This window comes from Pelodiscus sinensis, chromosome 13 (assembly GCF_049634645.1).
Source record: "Pelodiscus sinensis isolate JC-2024 chromosome 13, ASM4963464v1, whole genome shotgun sequence".
Lineage (NCBI taxonomy): Eukaryota > Metazoa > Chordata > Testudines > Trionychidae > Pelodiscus > Pelodiscus sinensis.
Window position 1 is genome coordinate 7818515 of NC_134723.1, and position 16925 is coordinate 7835439.

The window sequence follows — 16925 nt, forward strand, 5'->3', positions numbered from 1 at the left end:
CTTGAAGGCCATCCTACATGAAGATCAGTCTTCCCCACCTCTTGGCATGCTGTTTAAGAGTGGATAGGTCTGATTATAGATACAAGGACCTGGGGGACATTGGGAGAGAAGCGTTTCTGAGGAAATCCTGTTACTGTTTCTAAGGGTCCTGGAGCAGGAGCCTTCCCAAGAGGGCAGATAAAGGTCCCCTTTTACCCAGCTGAGTGGGGATAAGATGTGAGATTGGGACAAGTCTAAATGCTGCCCTGGATCTAGGCAGACACGCGCAGGAGGAAGCTGTCAAACTCTCTGAGCCTGAGGACTAAACGGGGCCAGGAAGGGAGAAATAGGCCAGGGCCCTGTAATGAGTTGAGTGTTATAATAGTGCCAGGAGAAGAGCTAGAGAGTCCTGCTAGCAGAGGGACAGAATTACCCAGCTCCAGCAGAATGGCTGGGGTTTCTACCACGAGGAGAAACTTAGGGTGTGTCTACACATGGATAAAAATACCATGGCCGGTCCTGTTCAGCCAGCTTGGGCACTAGGGCAGAAAAATTGTGGTTTATACATTCAAGCTTGGGCTGGAGCCCAAGTTCTGGGACTTTGGGTGGGAAGAGGATGATTTTATCCATGTGTAGATGTACCCATAGAAAGGGAGTGGGGAGAAGACTGGAAAGAGGGCAAGGCTTCTGAGTAATATCAAAGCCAGAAGCTTCTTTTGTTTATTTAGGACTTTTTGTTATGGGCCCTTCCATAAAAGGTATTTATCATAAACAAACCATGGAAAATATTATTGAGTCAAATGTCTGGCTTGCCTGAAGTGTAGTTACTGGCTTTTTGATGTAGCCAAAATATGATGTTTATATGATTTCTACAGTATTATCTATGGAATGTAGAAGTAGAATGTTTTAGAATAATATAGTGGTCAGTTTTATATATTGTATCCTGCCAGCCACCCTTTTCGACTAGCAGGAAGGAACTGTCTGGTGCTCTTGGTAGATATGCACTAAGGAAGCTAATAATTGCATACTCTGATGTTAAGGCAGGAAGAGACCATAACTTATTGTGATCATTTCTTTTATCTTATGACAAGGTGTGATTCCAGTGCTTGCTATAAGGTCTTGCTTCTTGGATGCATTACAAGTTAAGTTGTGCTTCTTGCCTGCATTGCAATTAATTAAGTTTTGTAAAGTTATTTGGTAGCTGCTTTAGTAACTATGTAATCCTTCTCACAATGTAATCCCATCTTAATTCTCTGTAAAATTGTTTGGCATGAGCGAAGGATGTATACATAGTTAAGGGTAAGTGTGAAAGGCATCCTGGATGTCCAAATGGTCAAGAAGTAAAAGTCTTGGACACACCAGGAGACAATCAGAAAAGCTCCCTCCATTGGAGGGAGACAAGTAAGAGATAAGGATGGGATGCCTGACAATAAGAGCAGAAAACCCTAAGATTAGCATCACTTAAGGGTTAATGATTGCATTGCAAAATCTAAAGATTCAAATGGGAAATTATATGTAACTGCATTCAGTCCTACAAAGCCTTGAAGCATTGGATCATGAGCAACAGATCCCAGTTCCTCACTCCAGTTCAGTCTATCTGGCCATTAGACTGACTAGTAACGATAAGACCATCTGCAGGGTTAGTGTGTGTGTGTGTGTGTGTGTGTGTGTGTGTGTGTGTGTGTGTGTGAATGCATGTGCTGCTTTTCATGTTGTATTTACAATAAATGAAGCATATTGCTTTTTCCCCTGAAAAAACTCTCATGTGCTTCTTGTAGGCATAGCATTGAGAAACAACACCTAGGAAGGGAGTTTTCAGTGCCACACTTACTCTACAGGGGGTGCTATAGGCAGGCACACCCTAGAACAGCCACTTTTAGGATTGCAAGTTAGCCTGTTTGTATCTGAATGAGAGAGCCTTACATTTTTCCCTGATACTAGCATAGCAACATCCTATGTACCCCTCAAAATCTAGGTTTAGGCATGTAATTTCCATTCAAGTAAATCAGAGCTGCAGTTGCTTAGCATATTTCAGGTACTTTAATGCAGCTTAATTTCTGGAAAATTCTGATCCAGCTCCTTTTTCTGAGCATTATTAGTTACCCAAAGGAATAACAATGCTTTCACTGAGTGTGTTGCTGAGATTTCCACTTATTGTGAAATAATGCATTTTATTGGCATGAAAAAAGCCATTACTCTATTATGTTTACACAGATGTCAGATGACAATGACTTCCAATAGTATTATGCACAAACCTTTGCATTTTTTGACAATTATGAAATGTTGATAGGAAACTTTTCTTATGTAAATGAGTTGTAATAGTTTATTTTTTCAACTCGTTATGTCTGAAGGGGTTGGGCCATTATCATTGCATAATCAGTTTCTCTTATGCATTATAATTCTTCTCGCTGGGTAGCATATGTGCAGCAGGAGTGTGTGTGTTTACAGCAGATTCGGAATGGGGAGGTGGATGATGTATTAGATGGTTAGGGTGTTACCAGAAAGGCTTTGGGGTATTGTTGTTAAGTTCATGGTGGTAGAAAACAGTAAAGAGAAAGAAAAGTGTGGTGGCTGGATGAAAGGAACAAGAGAGGAATATGTGTCTGCAAAACAAGGGTTTATGTAGGCAATGACAGACCAGAAGTGACAAAGATTGTCTCACTACTTCCTGGTGTTAGTGAGACCAATATAATTAATTCTTTATGTGCCTTCTGTCATGCCTCCCCCTTTTTAGCTCCAGGATCGTTTATGAACATTGAAAGTTATGCCCTGGCATTTCCCTTCATTTTGTGGGGTTGCTGTGATTCCCCAATGAAATGTGTGTCCTACAGATGCTTCACACTTTCACAGTGTTCTTCTGATCTGTAGGGTTGCCAGATTGTTTCAGAAAAAATACCCAACAACAACAACAAAAACACTCTAGGAAAAAGTTTGTTATTAATAAAAAAACCCTCCCCAATAGCGTGGACCTTTTAAAAAAATGTGTGGTGAGGTTCTTTGGCCCCAAGAGGCAGCCAGCGTCTGCCCATCACCTTGCCTGCCTGCGCCAGGCCGGACAGCTCACCTACAGAACCCAGTATGCAGTAGGGCTGCCAGGTTGCCTCTGTATTGAGCCGGTCAGCCTGGCATTTTCACCTCCTGGCCAGGAAAAAATCAGAAAGTATCGGTGTCCTGTATTTTCTGAAGTTTTTTTACCAGACAGGAAGTGAAAATACTGGACTGTCCAGTTCAATACCGGACACGTGGCAATCCCACTACTGATCTAGTAGGTTCCAGTGACAAGTAGAACTTATGGTGCTGGTCCCATCAAACAGCAGACACCAAGAGCATTATGTATGCTTGCTGGGTGCTGAGCATACCCTCCTGCTCCCTGGGCTGAGAGCACATTTACCTTGCAGCACACTGGTGCTTCTCTGCTTACAGTAGGTACATGGCTTTCTTTTTTCCTCACTCCAGGTACACACACACACCTTAAACTTTTCTTGCTGGTGTATTTAAACACGTTTCAGTGAGGACCTGTCTTCCCTGTAGTGCTACATGGCAGTGTCGATGCTTCCTGTGTGTCAACGGAAGGGATATTTCCTATGGATCCACATCTCTGGAGGAGTTATTCTGTTGAGCTGCAACATCAACACTGGGGCTAATGGTGGCTTAACTACAGCACCCAGGTGTGGATTTCTTAACCATTGAGGGTATGTCTACACTACCCCGCTAGTTCGAACTAGCAGGGGTAATGTAGTCATCTGCAGTTGCAAATGAGGCCCGGGATTTGAATTTCCCGGGCTTCATTTGCATGAAGCTGGCCGGTGCCATTTTTAAATGCCAGCTAGTTCGAACCCCGTGCCGCGCGGCTACACGCGGCACGGAGTAGCTAGTTCGGATTAGGCTTCCACGAGGAGTACAGCTAGTTCAGATTAGAAGCCTAATCCGAACTAGCTACTCCGTGCCGCATGTAGCCGCGCGGCACGGGGTTCGAACTAGCCAGCATTTAAAAATGGCGCTGGCCGGCTTCATGCAAATAAAGCCCGAGAAATTCAAATCCCGGGCTTCATTTGCAACTGCGGATGACTACATTACCCCCGCTAGTTCGAACTAGCGGGGTAGTGTAGACATACCCTGAGTGATGTAGCTAGGTCAATCTAAATTTTAATGTGAGATGGCCCTGAGTCTCTGGGGCTAAGAGAATATGAAGGGTGTGCCACAGTGATTGTTCACAAAGGTGCATGACCCTACTGAATAGTCCTAGGGAAAATGGCCTAAAATTGTGTTTCCTGCTAGATGTGAAGCACACTTAGATATGCTTGATTTCAAGGGGAGTTGAACACTCAGGTCTTTAGGATGGGTCCATGTCAGATCAGGGACAGTGTGCACTTGCAGTCTTATGTTCGCATGCCTTCCACGTTTATCTATTTGTTTCTTTTTTTGATAGCGCCAAACTGCACCAGCCCCTTTTTCTGTAAGGGTATGTCTACACTACAAAGTTAATTTGAACTAACAGACGTTAGTTCGAATTAACTTTGATAGGCGCTACACATACAAACCGCTAGTTCGAACTTAATTCGAACTAGCGGAGCGCTTAATTCGAACTAGATAAACCTCATTCTACGAGGACTAACGCCTAGTTTGAATTAAGCAGTTCGAATTAAGGGCTGTGTAGCCACTTAATTCGAACTAGTGGGAGGCTAGCCCTCCCGAGCTTTCCCTGGTGGCCACTAGGGGAACCACCAGGGAAACTCGTCTGCCCCCCTCCCGGCCCTGGAGCCCTTAAAGGGGCACCGTGCCAGGTGCAAGCCTGCCAGCACCCAGCCGGCAGACCCTGCACCTGGCACGGCATGAACCAGCTACCCACTGCCACCCAGCCCTCTGCCTCTTCCTGGGACCAGGCTGGCGGCTCCCGGGAGCCTGCCCTGGTCTGCAAGAGGCGGGTGCCCGCCTGGTCTAGTGCGGAGATCGTGGACCTCATCCATGATGTCCGCACTAGGTACAGGAAAGTGACCGTCTAGGGCAGGATAGCTGCCAGCCTGGTCACCCAGGAGCAGGTTTGCATGAAAATCAAGGTGGTCCACTGAGACCCCCAACCCTTAGCCCTGAGCTTAGAATGTTTGTACTAGGTCAGACCAAAGATCCATCTAGCCCAGTGCCGACAGTGGCCAACACTAGGGACCCTGGAGGGGATGGACCGAAACAATGACCAAGCCATTTGTCTCGTGCCATCCATCTCCAGCCTTCCACAAACAGAGGCCAGGGACACCATTTCTACCCCCTGGCTAATACCACTCCATGGACCCAACCTCTGTGACTTTATCTAACTTCTCTTTAAACTCTGTTATAGTTCTAGCCTTCACAGCCTCCTGCAGCAAGGAGTTCCACAGGCTTTGTGGAGAAGAACTTTCGGTTATTAGTTTGAAGCCTGCTACCCATTCATTTATTTGGTGTCCTCTAGTCCTTCTATTATGGGAACTAATGAAGAACTTTGCTTTATGTACCATCTCCACACCACTCATGCTTTTATAGACCTCTATCATATCCCCCCTCAGTCTCCTCTTTTCTAAGCTGAGAAGTCCCAGTCTCTTTAGCCTCTCTTCATATGGGACCTGTTCCAAACCCCTAATCATTTTAGTTGCCCTTCCCCTCTCCCAGCCTCTCTCTTCCCATCTCCCACCTCCTTTTCCCAGTCTCTCCGAGTTTTTTTTCAATAAAGAGAGTTTCTATTTTTGAACACGTGTCCTTTATTTTGTACATCAGGAAGGGGGGTTAGCGAGGGGTAAGTGGAAGGAGGTGAGGGAGGAATGGGGTACGAGCCCCCGATGGGGAGGACTGGGGTGGCTCTGCGGGCTTCTCGGGGTGGAAACTCTCCTGCAGCCTCCTGATTGACACCCCTCTGCCCCCGGATGGCAGCCTGCAGCAAGTGCAGCCGGGCTGATGGCCGAGTGCTGTGATCTGCCGAGTTTGGGCACTCAGGGCACTCCAAACTAGGACTGCTTTGCAAGTGGGGAACCCCTGAGAACTGTCTGTCCGGGGTGGGGGTCGGGTCCCTTTAAGCACAGCCCTCGGCTAGCTTGAGACAGCATCTCCACGCTCTAAGTCCTAACCTGATGTCCTTCCAGCACTGCTTCCGGCCATCCTTAACCTCGGTTCAGGGTCCACTCAATGTCGACATGCTAGTTCGAATTTGCAAAATGCTAATTTGAACTAGTTTTTAGGTCTAGATGCACTAATTTGAATTAGCTTAGTTCGAATTAACTAGTTCGAATTAAGTTAATTCGAATTAGTGCTGTAGTGTAGACATACCCTCAGGTAGTTAAAATAAAGGATTTCTTTACAAGAAATTTCAATGCAAAATGTTTTCCTCACTTTCCATCCCTCTTCTGTTTTTTAAGTACCCTTTGGGTTGGTGAAGATCAGCGAGATTTCTGTGTAACTTGGGAGTTAGGAGACAAAGCTTTGAAAAAAAAATTAAGGCTTTTCTCAATGCAGGGAAAATTGTACCACCCAGAAGCGTGGGCTTTGTGCATAGTTCATTGTACTATGTATGGACCTTTAAGGAGCATCTGTACCTGGTGCTGATCAATGGTTTTTTTTATTCTGTCCTACCTTTTCATCAGCTGATTTTTGAAACATCCTTTCTACAATTTTTGAATTAGAATTCTATAGTTGAAATTATAAAGTGACATACAGAAGGCCATGTTGACACTTTCCTGGCATAGGAATGCCAGTATGCGAGAGAGGCAGAACACTCAGAGTATGAATGTAGGTTATATCACCAAAGCTGAACTTTTACCAGTACTGCTGGTTATACACACAGACAGAGGTCCTAAGAGAAACAAGCTAAATCAGCGAAAGTTCAGCTTTGCTGGTATGACTGTATCTATGCGAGGGGCTTCTGCCAGCACAACTCTAGCAGCAAACCCCCTCTTCAGAGCCTGGCTGACACAGCCATTCCAGAACTCTGTAGCATAGACGTGGCATCTCCATTTTGGAAAAGTTGCCCACCAACTCAGTAAACTCTTTTGTTCAACAAAAGAGAAAACACCTGTTGGGTTAATAAAGCGGATAGACCAGCATTTCCAAAGAATACACGATACTGATTCACTGTTAAAATTCACCATAGCTGATAGTCTAATTCAGCATAAGGACAATAGTTTGCAAAGGCAATCTGCATAGTTGACTTTCTGAAGCATATGTGCTCGGCTGGGAGGAAGAATAATGTTATCTCATGAAATGGGCATCCAAAGGGGAACTGCCTATAATCTACTGGGGTAGATCAACTTGTCACTCAAGGAAGGACTCAGAATGAGCAAATGCTATGGAAAAATGCAGTTGGCGAGTGAAAAATTTGTCTAGGAAATTTGTCTAGGATTTCCTGCCTATCTTGCTCATTCTTTCAAAAGTATTGACTCATCAGGGATGAGAGCAATAGATTTTTTTTCCATTGCACATTTTAATCTTAGACTTGTGAAATATCTATACATAAAGTCAGAATAGAACCTCTCTAATCAGCACTTTGACATTCTCCCTCCTCACTAATCCCCTAAAGTACACAAAAGCAGAACCAGTGCTGGAAGGTCTGTCTGGGTATCAACTGATTAGCATTACTAGGGCTCATTATTTTACAAACTATACTACAGATCTCACACTGCTACATTATGAAATACTATTATAAATAATTAAAAGTAAACTAGAGTTCTCAAAATAAATGAGCAATGAGATTTTTATGATATGCTTTTATCATTGGTGTGAACGAGTGAATTTCCATTGCTGCAGTCTTCATAAGCCATCTTTTATTTTTATTTTTTCCCAAATATACCCGGTAAAAATAAATCACACTTAGCTGAGTAACTGACAGATGCAAACAATGCTTAAAGGGAGAATGCACTTAAAGAATAAGTATTTTAATATGCCTATCAGAGCCACAACTATTTAAATGAATAAAACATATCAAAAACATTTATTAAGGCAATTTAGTGCCTCAATTCTGATGATATAATCCATTTCTGATTAGCCAGATTAAGTGCCCACTGTCAAATGCTGATAAAGTACGAGAAATTACCTTTCAAACCACAGAAATGTCACTTGAATATAGTTAGCGCCTCATCAGATATTAAATCCATGTCTGCAGGCTATGAATTAATTGTTTCAACAGCTTACCCCACTTTGGGAGCATTCTAATCCTGTCTTTCTTTGTGTCACAGATACTGCTGAAAAATGCTTGAGTGAAACTGACTCCATGGTAGAGGACCCATGCAAAGCCCTACTCACCACAAAAGTACTCAACAAAGCACTTCTATTTGGCATAGGCCTTGAACTGTCCCACTGCATGGAGGACAGTGTTTCCCTATCTGAATAGAGCTATCTGTCAATAACCTATATGAGCGAGACAAGGTAAGAGAGACAATACATATTACTAGACTCACTTCTTTCGGTGAAAGAGACAAGCTTTCCAACTTGCTCAGAGCTCCCCAAAGACCAGAACCCACCAACTCTAGGAAGTCATAATGACAGATACAAAATCTGCAGACATCTCTGCATGGCTGTGATGATCAATTCTCCTCACATTTCCAGACCATGCGCTGGGGGCTGTCCCTCTTAAAGGGGCAGGACTTCTGGTGGAAGGAGGGTGGGGTCGGTGCAGGCTAAGGTGCTGCCTACAGCAGATCACCAATATAAACATTACCTTCATTATAAATACCTTGTGAAATGAACAAAAATTCTTGGCTAATGTATTTAGCTTTAGTGTATAAATGAAAAATGTTAAATATTTTTACCGACTGTGATGACAAGTAGACACACAATAAATGAAAGCATCAAAATAACTGACCCTAATTAGCACCCTTAAGAGAGATTCTAGGCACTGAAAAGGTGGAGAAATTGTATTTTGTTAATCCTCAGGTTTATTTCCTCTCTGTAGAAATTGAGATGTGGTAATATGGGAGATCTTAGATTGGCACTGCCTGGATTGTATTTTTTTTTTCAGTCAATCTAGGCCACTTTCATACTCACTCGAACAAATAATTAAAAACAGTTCAATGAAATTACCTCTGTGCTCGCAAATACTCAGGAATACTCCACTGATACTTGAAAAACAAGAAAAAATATCTTGTGTAATTTATAAAATTTAGGAGTTTTTTACTAATTACTAATACAGATTCTTTTAATTTCAGTGGACAAACGTCAATCTTTAGCTTTGTAGGTTATACTGGCTTGGCTAAAACAAAATACAAAATACTTTCCTCCTGCTTCAGGGTGTCATTAGCAGGGGAGCAAGAAAAATAACTCTAATATTGCTCAGACTTCTTTCATTGTTGTGGCAAGTGCTCTAGATGGTGCTCCTACAGGCCCTGATACAAGTTCTTTTTCTTACTATCCAAGCACTGTTCAGTCTTCAGAAGAAATACTAAGATGCGGGTTGTCTTAGAGCAGTGGTCTCCTACCTTTTTAAGCACAAGATCACTTTCTGGATTTAGATGCAATCCAAGATCTACCACAAACTATAAGTACTTGGCTCCTCCTAGTCCCTGCACCTTTTCCAAGACCCCACCCCTGTTCACTCCATCTGCTCTCTCTTGCTCTTCCTCACTGACTTTCATCAGGCTGGGGCGGAGGTTGGGGTTCAGGTTGGTCTTGGATTGAGGGATCTGGAGTGTGAGAGGGGCTCTAAGCTGCACTTGGAGCAGGCTGTTGGGGTGCCAGAGGGGGTTCTAGGTACAGGCTCTGGGATGGTGTTTGGATGCAGGCATGCTCAGGGCTAGGGCAGGGGCTAAGGGTGCAGAGGGTGGTTCATGACTGGGGTAGGGTTTCAGAATGTGTGCTCCAGTTTGGGCACTGTTTACCTCTGGAGGCTCCTGGGTGGTGATGCAATGGGGCTAAGGCAGGCTCACCCCTGCCCTGGCCCTGGCTTTGGCCCACTCCCTAAAGCAGCCAGCAAACTCCATCGCAAGTCTTGTTGTTCCCCCTCTCTGCTTTGTGGAGAAAGGATACAGGGTGGGAGAGGGGGCACCTTCACATCAGCACCCTCCCCTGCCCTGCACAGCAAGCAGGAGGCTCCCGGAGTGTGGGGTGGGGAAGGAGAGGTAGCTCCAAGGCAGAGGGCAGGAGATGAGCAGCAATGCGGGGAGCAGCAGCTGAAGTGCTGGCACTTGGTAGCCTCTTGGCCAAACCAGTTACGATCACCTGTCAGAGGCTCCAAGATCTGCCAGTAGATCCTGATCTACTGGTTGGTGACCACTGTCTCAGAGATAGGGAGCACTTGTGAACAGCAGATGAGTGTGCTCTTTGTTTAATTTTCTGTCTCACCAGAGTCAATTCTTGCTGCAGGAGTTGTTTAGCAGAAATTGAGCCTTAGTGTTGGGCCTGAGATTCCTGAAATGGGATTGCCTGCATGCGGTTTGGGACCACCTTTGTGGCAGGCCAAAGGGATATTAGTGTAAATAAACAAGTTCCACTACTCTGACTGACTATGCCTTATCCATTTCTCTTCCCACAAGAAAATGACCTGCATTTTGGAAATGTATTCTCACACGTATTGATGGTTCTAGCAAAGGCAGTTCAGTTCAGTTCAGGTAATCTGTATTATTACCCAGTTATGAAAAGGAATTCTGGGAGGTCTCACAGTTGTTGCAAGTCTGTGTGCGGTGTGATGTAAGCAACCCAGAAGAAAATTCTTGCTGAAGCAAGGTGATTCTAGAAACCAAACCAATTATATTAGACTCTTATAGAAACAACTCTTCAGGGAGATATCAAACAGAATCTTGTGTTTAACTTGAAATTATGCCTGTACCCAATAAATCGGATGGCCATAATGTTGAAAAGCTCCAGGTCTGGATTAGAAATATAGTATATGTCCATGTTTATTTTAAATGGTGCAACCTATCTGATAGGTATTATAGCTGGAAATAATTGTGAGATTAAAAAAAGAATAAAACCACAGTATCTTTTTTAGACATCCTAACCATCTTCCCTATCATGTTATAGTTTTAAAATCTCCTCTTTTTAAAAAGTACTGGTATGATAAATATTTTGGCTTTAAAGGTGACTGACAATACACAGTCACTTAATACACTTAGATATACTGTTAAACATTAAGGATGTCTGATATTCTTTATCGTACACTATTTCCATCATACTCCGTTTTAGATGACTGGAAATAAACTTTAGACAGCTTGAAACATCTTTAGCATAGATTCATGCCAGCCATCCTGAATTTAATTAGATTGTAGCTAAATGATTTCTTTTCATCCATAAACCACTTCAGATATTTCTCTACTTTTTTGGAAAGCAACTTTAAATGTCAGGGTAACTCCTCACAAATGTACATCTGTAGCACATGTGGTCTCTGATATATGAGAAAGTAAGAAATGAAGCAAAGACCTTCAGAGCAGTCTTTGTGATTTTAGTGTTACAATGCTCATTTTCCATTTCTTCCTCTCAAAAACTCTTCAGACTCTGCTGAATCGATAATATATTTCAACGTGTGTAAGCAATATCCCCTGGACTACTTAACCAAATTTATACTTGATAACATTTCTAGGAAAACTGCACGAAAGAAATTGATTTGAGTTTTGTGTCTATATTAATGCTACAAAATTCCACTTCTAGATGGGTTTTCTAATAACTCTCCATTTATTTGTGTCAAGTAATTTTTCAGATAACTAACTCTTCCTTAGTAGCAATTTTTCCTGTGTGGTCTAGCCATGCAAAATAGGATTTTTTTTTATTTTTTTTTTTTGTGTGGATAGCATATAAAACTCAATGTGCTCCAGATTCATCAGATGCTGATTTGTCATTCCCCAAGGTTGATTATTTTATCCCATTCTTAATGCTTTTGCAGTGGGTGAAAAAGTGTTCTATCTTCTAGGAGAAATTATGTTTAATATACGCCCCCAAAAGTGTAAGCTTATAAGCAGTAAAATGCTAGGAAAAAAATTGCAAATGATGCTGAAAACCTCAAAGGAAGTTGATCAACTACTCCCCTATGTGCATATAGTATATTGAAAAAACCTTTTAGTATCAGTAGCTGGTAATGAAAGCATTTGACTTATAAGGTTATAATGTCTCTTATTAAATTGCAGATGATTATTTAAAGCAGTTTATGTTCCAGTTTTTCTTCACTGCTGTAGAGCATGTACCTCACATATGACTTTATTTCTTTTGAGATTAGCATTATTGAAAATAACTACTTTTTCCCCCTCTAATCTCCTAATTTTCTTTCCTGTCTTCTGTCTTCTCTTCTCTGTTATGATGACCCATATCATGCAATTGTTTCTCATATACTTTTCTATCACTTCTGGCCAATACCTAGCACTATGTAGACTGGGATGCTGGGAAGTGAAAATGTAAATGAAAACTCTGTCGAACGAGTGAATGAAGAATCATATAGTAGCTTCCTAAATATGTTTCCCTACTGCTTTTTGATGTGTGTAATATTTTTACAAAAGGTCAAATGATAATTCTTAATCTTAGAACAGTGGTGAGACGTGAGCATTTCTTGTGGAAATGTGTTCTGTTTCAGTAAGAGTGGAACAAAACTGCCAGAATTAAATAAATGACGCATACAGTATTTTACGGCTCTAATTTAATAGGACTGCAATCGTTTCATTTAATGTTCTTAAAGAATTTGTGGTGGTTTTAAATTACTAACTCCTTACCTACTGGAATACATCAAGTCTTGGGTCCAATAAAAGTTAAATTTTAGAGACCAGGCAGAGTCAGGATTCTGATGCTGTATGGGAACTCCAGTGTCTGTCTTCACTCATCACGCTTAGACTTCCAGCACAGACTGTATGGGCAACATTGACAATATATTTTACTTAGGGTATTTCTACACTAGCCCCCTAGTTCGATCTAGGGAGGCTAATGAGGGCGACCGAAATTGCAAATGAAGCACGGGATTTAAATATCCCACGCTTCATTAGCATGTTCCCGGCCGGTTGCCATTTTAGAAATTGACTAGCCCGAAGTAACTCATTCCAGGAGGAATAACAGCTAATTCGAGTTAGGGCTTTAATTCAGAATCCCGTTTCACTGCCGTGTGTAGACGCGGGCAGTTACTTCAGGCTAGTCAATTTCCAAAATGGCAACTGGCCGGGAACATGCTAATAAAGTGTGGGATATTTAAATCCCGTGCTTCATTTGCAATTTTGGTTGTCCTCATTAGCCTCCCTAGATCGAACTAGGGGGCTAGTGTAGACATACCCTCAGATGCTGAATATTGCATCTCTTTATAAAAACCACTTTTAGCTGATTTTAAAGGAAATGTTAGCGGGGTTGAATTGAAAGCAAAATAATTATGCTTGTTTGACATTCCATGGTTTACGGTTTCGCTTAATCCACTACTCAAAATTATTTTTGAGTAGATTTGACAGAGAACTTCAGCAACTTGCAGCTTGCCCTTGTAAAATATCCTTTGCCTTTTCATCTACTTTTGGAATCCATTTCCAAGAAGATAAGGATCTAGAGATTTCATGGGGTCTTACCTCAGCATTGTACTGGCTTGCTCTACTTCCATGTAACTCTGGGGAAAAAGTGGTTTGGAAAAAATATGAACAAATATGTAGGTGCCTGCAGACTTCTTAAGTCTCTCCAGAAGACTGAGTTTATTTCTAAGAAAGGAGGCTAATAAAGACTTCATTTTCTTTTTTAAATGAAAGCTCAGGTTAGTCTTGATGCTAATTAAGTTCCTAAAAGTCAACGAGTCTCTGCCTATGGGTTTTGCAGCCCCTAAAAGCTGACTTTCTGGTTCATGTCACAGGACATTAGTATATGTTAAGATTCATGAACAAACTTTGTTATTCTTACATCTTGGCCTTGGATGATAGCAATATATTCATTTCCTTGAGACAGAGGGGGCGTATTGCTTAGCTTTTGTGCATTTTGTCTCCGTACCGCTGCCTTGAAGGTGGGTGTCTGCAGTTTCTGATGCATGATCAATGTAGCATACAGCTGGTTTAGACTGTCAAACTAGTTACATGTGGGCAGGAAGCAGGATCCACCCAGGATGGTTAGGGACAAGTCAGAAATGGAAGATAAAATATGCAGAGAAGTGTGGGAAACTAACATCAGGTTGGAAATAGCTCTACTGTTCATCAAACTCTTAATACTCATGGATCTTGGGGCTGAATTACCACTGGAGCGAGCACATAAAGAAGATTTTCTGTTTTATACATAGGGTGTCACCATCTTTAAATAGGTTTCATTTCAGGACCTTCGTTAGGTATTAAGATCAGAATTATTTGCAAAAAGTTTCCCTTCTATGATACTTTCTCTTAAATGTCTGAATTAATATATGGTATTAGCTATAATTGTATAGCAAGTTCACAACAGGGAACTACTTTTGACTTTTATGGGCATGTTATGGAGAAATTGTGTCTAATACATGAAACCTTTCACCCGACGAAGCAGGAAAATGGCAATTGATCTAATTAGGTGTTTAACTTGAAGCTCCACTGTGTGGTTTCAGGACCATGATGACATTTTCAGATTGTATAAGTTTGTGTTGCTGTCAACACATCTGTAAAAATACAAATATCAAAGATCCATGTTTTGCGTGACATACAACTCATTAAAACTCCACAAAAATACACAGAAAACACTTTGCTTGTAGAGTAATTAAGTCTTAAATAACTCTTTCTCTCTCTTAAGACTACATCTATGAATGCGGTGGTGTATTACTTTGTATTTTCTTCATGATCTCTAAATGCAGCAACAACTACCAGCAGTAACATAGCAAATAAATACCCATCATGCAAACTGTACTAAAGAAATTATTTTGAGAGAAACTGCAGCATTGCATGTTCCATCTTAATATGATTGATGGTAAAGAAAACAAACTATTAATTTTTTATCATGATGTAGCTTTATCCAGCAAGTACCATTCAATAGCAATCAAATAAATTTTTCAAAATATTGCTCACTGTGACTGTGCATAACTTATGGTTTCTCTTGCTTCCTGCTTGTCAACAGAACTTCACTGTCATATTTCTTCTTTTTTGTTTGAGTTGTTCTAGTGTGTCCATTTTGAAGAGCCATGAAACAAATCCCTTTGCCACAATCTAGGTGCTCCTCACCAGACACAATATAGAGAGGAAATATATTTGTGTGTGTGCGTATGTTTTGAATTAATTTTGTTCAGTCTGGTTTGGTAATCTCATTAGCCTAGGTGGGATTATATCAGTTTTTTATCCAGTGTGTGCCATAGAAAACAATTTCATAAAAGGTATAATATTTAAAGAAGAAAAAGCTAAATTCTATACTGTAGTTAATACAGAATACTCAGGTAAAAACATCCTTTACATCTAAGAAAGCTAGCCACATTGCTTATCAACACAAAGTCCAGAAAATCAAATTACAGTTATGAAAAAGTTCACACGAATGTGCTAAATTGATCAGAATTCATTCACTAAGGGTATGTCTAGACTGCAAGGCTATTTCGGGATATCAGAGTATCCCGAAATAGCTATCCAGAGTCTACACAGCAAGCCCCTTATTTCGGGCTTGCTAGTCTGACATCCCTGTAAACCTCATTCTACGAAGAGTAAGGGATGTTTTGGTGGATTTATTTCAAAATTTGGTGTTTGAATAACTAAAGAAGCTATTTCGAAATAGCATTGAAATAAGATACGCAATTTGCATAGCTCAAATTGCATATCTTATTTCGAGTTACAGTGCTGTGTAGACGCACCCTAACTGATCTCAAGCACTTCACAGATATTAAGACTCAAGATATTATTGCAAAGCACCACATATACATTCCTTGTTTGGTTGGGAAAGTGAGAAGCAGAATGGCGTCTAGGCCCAAGATGCTGTCAAATCTCTGTGACAGAGCACAGAATTAGAACCAGGATTCCTGAGTCAAGTCACCCACTCCAACACATGGCTTTGAGGTTCTGGATTACAGAGAAAAGCTGTCAGAGGGGTGGCCGAGTTAGTCTGTAACAGGAAAAACTTAAAAAACAACAAATAGTCTAGTAGCACCTTAAATACTAACAAAACATGTAGATGATATCATGAGCTTTCCTGGGCTCTACCCACTTCTTCAGATGACAGGAGCATTAGAAGTCCAGATCCAAGAATAAATAAAGGAAGGGTGGAGGAGAAGGAGTAGATGGTGCAAATAGTTACAAGACGCTGATAAGAACAATTAGCACCTCCAATGTTTGGTTGGTTGGTTAAATTATTAGGATATGGAAGGTAGTGTGTGAGCCAGCCGATTTCCCTGTTCATACCATTTTCATAAGAATTATACTTGTAAATGAAGTCAAGTTCCAACCCTTCTATGTATTTGGCTTGTAGAATTGGCCTAAAATAAAATGGTGACTTGGAGAAAGGTGTGTTAATTGTTACTTTTCAGCCTAGGTTGACGAACTCACTTGAACTATCCTAGACTCTGGTTGGATTAGTACATTCTGACATTGATGGTGTCCAGGATTTAAATATAAATAAAAGTCCCGTCCAAAGTAAACAATGGTACAGTGATAGCATTCCAAGCCTTTGAATTATTGACTTTCTAAAGGAAGGAGGAGGGGAAGAGTTCTAATATTGGCTGCAGTATTTCTCTTTTTCATTTTGGTGTGTGACTGATAGAGCTGGTTGAAATATTTTGTTTCAAAACTTTGATCAAGAAAGGGGGTGAGGAGAGAGATACTGACACATTAAGGCTACATCTACACTGGCCCCTTCTTCGGAAGGGGCATGCTAATTTTGAACTTGGGAATAGGGAAATCCGTGGGGGATTTAAATATCCCCCGAGGGATTTAAATAAACATGGCCGCCGCTTTTTTTCCAGCTTGGGGAAAAGTCGGAAAAAAGCGTCTAGACTGGCGCGATCCTCCGGAATAAAGCCCTTTTCCGGAGGATCTCTTATTCCTACTTTGAATAATATTCCTTTGAAGTAGGAATAAGAGATCCTCCGGAAAAGGGCTTTATTCCGGAGGATCGCGCCAGTCTAGACG

At 41.5% G+C, this 16925-nt stretch overlaps 1 long non-coding RNA gene across 2 annotated transcripts in view; it reads left to right on the forward strand.

Moving 5' to 3' along the window:
* LOC142831275 (uncharacterized) overlaps positions 1–16925 on the forward strand; it is an 83402-nt gene that overhangs the window by 33746 nt on the left and 32731 nt on the right. For both annotated transcript variants that reach the window (XR_012906983.1, XR_012906984.1), the window contains exon 2: positions 8172–8361. This is a non-coding gene — a long non-coding RNA (uncharacterized LOC142831275). The remainder of the gene's footprint in view (positions 1–8171; positions 8362–16925) is intronic.